Source organism: Triticum dicoccoides, chromosome 3B (assembly GCF_002162155.2).
Source record: "Triticum dicoccoides isolate Atlit2015 ecotype Zavitan chromosome 3B, WEW_v2.0, whole genome shotgun sequence".
Classification (NCBI taxonomy): domain Eukaryota; kingdom Viridiplantae; phylum Streptophyta; class Magnoliopsida; order Poales; family Poaceae; genus Triticum; species Triticum dicoccoides.
Window position 1 is genome coordinate 858,883,401 of NC_041385.1, and position 4,280 is coordinate 858,887,680.

Sequence of the window (4,280 nt, forward strand, 5' to 3'; positions counted from 1 at the left end):
GCGGCGGTGCAGCTCGGCTTGGCTGCGGTCCGGCGGCCCTGTGGTGGCGGCCGGCGGCCGGCGTGGTGACGGCGCCGCTCCTTGGCGGCAAGGCGGCATGGTGGTGCTGGGTGGCCGTCGTCGCGCCCCCGGCCCAGATCTGGGCACGTCGGGCCCAGATGGGGCCCTAGCGGGCCGGCCCCCCGGCATGGTCTCGTTGTCTGCGGCGTGGTGAGGAGGAGGAGCGGCTCGGACTTGGGGCGTCGGCGCCGATGGCGTGCCGGCAGCAGCGCGAAGGCGGGAGCTTTACGGGCCCACGAGGGCTCGGCCGGGCCTGTGGGCCTACGGGCCTGGTGTGCTCCTGCTATTGCGTCCGGACGGCTACTGTCGCTGATAGTGGAGGTGGGGCCCTCCCGCGTGCCGATGGTGCTGATGCCCTACTCCCGGCTCTGATTCTTCGTCGTGCTGTCCTCACTTCGCGGTGCCGTGGTGAGACGGCGTGGAGGCCTCACGACCGCGTTGGCGCAGGGTGGTGGTTGGTTTGGTGGCGGGATCCGAAGCGCCCGAGGTGCGGGTTGGGATCGGGGGAAACCCCTGTCGGCGTGGCCGACTCCGGCGCGGTGGCGCCTGTGGGTGCCGCCTGTCCTTCCGGGAGGGCGTCGGGGGCTTCTCTTCCTCTCGCCTCGTCGTGTACCGGGGGAAACCCTTGGCAGCAGCGTCGTCATCGTCGCGATCCTTCTTGGAGGTGTTGATTGGTGCCGGCGCTTCAGAGTCTTGGAGCCTAGTGGATGAGCTCGGTGGGCCTAGCGATCGCGAGACTTCTTCGTTTTTGTTGATCCGCCGTTGTCGGCATTTGTTTCTTTTGCTCTTTCTCTGTTGTTTCTTTTGGGCGTGACTGTGCTGCTTCCGCCCCAGCACCTATCCCTGTATGATTCGGTTGGTTGCTTTGTATACAAAGCGGGGGGAAACCCTTTTTCGGCATGATTCCTTAGACCATGAGAGTATCGAGTTTCTTCATGCTTGCTTCATGAACTTTGGGGTTTGTTAAACGTCATCCGTAAATGGGTGGCTATTACGGCGGCTTACGGGTTCATGGAAAAGTGTGTCAAGTAACTTGATAGCTCAAGATTGGGATTTGCTCATCCGACAATGGAGAGATATTCTCGGGCCCTCTCGGTGTTACGGTATCCATCATCGTCTGGCCAGACACAGTGTGATTTGATCACAGGGATGCCGGAACACGAAAACGAGAAAAGAGAACAAAACCAGTAACGAGGTAACTAGCATAGTGGACAAGTTGTTGATCCACGGGGATGCAAGTAAATCTCACCTCGGGTCTTTGTAACATATGACGAAGCAACAGGAATAGCACACGGCAACTGGAGGTTCACTCGAATATTCATTCGTGTGGGTATAGGGGTCAATATGGGTGTCCACGGCTCCGATGTTGATCATTCATCGGAAGGGGTTCCGGGTCATGTCTATACTTCACCGAACCTATAGGGTCACACGCTTAAGGGTCATCTATCTATTGAATACTAGACAGAGAGTCTGAGAGAAAATCACGGAAAAGTTTCGGACATCGGAAAAGTTTCGGACACCGGAAAAGGTTCCGCAGAGAGAGGTCATCGGATGAGTTTCGGTGAAACTAAAAAGTTGTTTCAGGGGATACCATTAAGTCAAATTGGTTTCGGCACATGCCTAATAATTCTTGGAGGGTGCCAGAATCATTCTGGAAGCTTTCTGGAATTTTCCGGGATAATAACCGAATATGCTCCGGGGCTGCCGGACACTACAAGAATTGTTTTTCGCAGATGAAATTCACTAATCTGAAATTGTTTCAGAACAAATCCAAAATAATTTTAGTGGGTACTGGAATTATTCTGACCCACAGAAATATTTTCGGATTTAATGGACGCGAAAAATTGTCTTCATGAATAGTAAAAACGCATTCTTGTTTGCTTTTCGCAGATGAAAATCACTAAACCGAAATTGTTTCGGAACATGTTGAAAATTAATTTTAGTGGGTAATGGAAATGTTCTGAGCCCACATGAATATTTTCAGTTCGAACGGATGCTGAAAAATGTCGTCATGAATAGTGAAAGTGATTTTTGCTTGGCTTCTTGGAGAAGCCACCTTGAGGGCCTTTTTGGTATTATCCCCTTGGCTTCTTGGAGAAGCCACCCTTGGGCTTGACCTATAAATAGGGGTTGAGGGGCCTGCCTAAAGACACATCCCTTCTCACATACAAGTGCCATGCATGATCTGGCTTCTTCTCTCCCTCCCACGAAAAGAGTTTCGTAGAGCCGCAAGGCTGTCTGGGTTCCGGCAGGAACTAGTTCTGGACGGCGAAGCCCTGCCGGATAGATGACACCGTATGTGTGCAACTCTGTAGAGAGATCGTAGTTTCGGTCTTAGTTCGTGAGTGCCTCCCGAAGGGCTGTCCGAGTGACCGTTCGAGTTTCGATGGTCCTCCCGAAGGGCTGTCCGAGTGACCGTCCGAGTCTTGAGGGTCCTCCCGAAGGGCTGTCCGCGACACCGTCCGAGTGACTGTCCGACTGCCTCCCGGAGGGCTGTCCGTGGGGCGGATGAGGGTATACATCCTCGCGGTTGGGAGGTTGTAAATCCTAGCTGCGGGGATCTGCACCGCCGTTCGTCATCGACTCTACTTCCCGCTGCGCTACGAGTCGGTAACGAATAAGATCAAACCATGTATGCAGTCTCCGTAGTGGTCTTGGGCTGGTGCGTAGGTCGAAATTTTTTTGTTTTCTGCTGTGTTCCCCTACATAAGGGTGGTTGTGTGATGCAACACCGGTTGTATCATGAGCATGTAAAAGGCGCCACAAGCAAAAGAGGAGGCGTTCTAGGCAGAACATGGTGTGAGAAGACAATGCAGAGGTGAGAGCTTCAACAGTAGCAATGTCGAAACCACCAACATAGGATAATGCAAGGTACCATCATCAAGGAGCTGCACCATCACCAGACCCCCGATCCATCTAACTCTCAACATTAGGGTGGTCATTTCATGTGCCAAATGAGGGAGACGATGAGAGAAGACTCTGGCTCATCACATGCATGGAGAAAGGAGCAACATATATGCTCTCAAAGAAGGATGGTCATTGTCATTGGTGGAGTGTAAATACCTCAACCAAGGATGGTCATTGTCATTGGTGGAGTGTAAATGAAGGTCACACACAACAAGAAGTTGTCAACGACAAAGGACCCAAGAAGCAAAACAAACATTGAGTTGTAGGAAGCTCACATAGCATGAAGTGGAGTTCCGCATGTTTTGGAGCAGAAAAGCATCACGATAGTAGTAGACGGCAACACTATGACACCGATCGATCTGCCGAAGGAGGACAAAAGGGGTAGCAGATGGAAGATTCACAACACCAAGTAGTGTCATTGCTAGGCCCCAATGACACACACAACCATCGACCCCTGGTCGTTCGCACCTTCAACCACACGGAACAACGAAAGAAGTTGTTTGGTTCTCCAACATGGTGCCTCCAAGAAAGAAGTGATGCCGAATAAACCACCATCACCTAATATGGCAAAACCCATCATAGGTTTTCATGTGGATAGAATGAGAAAAGAAATTTGTCGGTGCAATGGCTCCAAGACAATGCATCCACGAGGAAATGACATCCATAGACACATTTGCTGGAGAGATCGACAGGTTGATGCACAATTTTTGCCCATAGCTAGTGCAAACCCACATAACCATGACAACATTAGTATTGCTATTGCCACGTGTTGGCCGGATCTGGCGAGTACTTGCTGCCACGCCTTGCGCCAAAACTGGGCATCACCAAGCATGTAGCGGATCTGCGTGCTATCGTCAACAATGCCACGTCCACTAGCACACACAGATGGTGGGGAAGCATGGAGGAGCGTCACCACTAGCGGTTTGGGGGGAATTTCATGGATGGCACAGTGGCGTCAAGAGTCAGGGCCCATGGAGATTTGGATGCGCGGACGTTGAAAATGTTGGCATCATCGAGGCCAGCCTGCAGGTAGACTGGAGAGGAGGCGCAACCTTCAGCCTCGTTGAGTTGCAACCGTTGTTGAAAAGCTGTCGAAGATGCCAAGCCAGGGAACCGCTCAGCAGCATACCACCATGGTTGGATCTGGAGTCGGAGTTGCGAGATCCACCGGTGAGGAGCTGGACAGCTGACAGGGAGCAGATGACGTGGGCGGGAGAGAGAAAAAAACACTAGAGAAAGTTGCCCCGCCGCCGCCATCTGCCATCGGACGGACTGCTCTGGTGGCGACGAGGTAGTCGTGGAGGGGCTGTTTT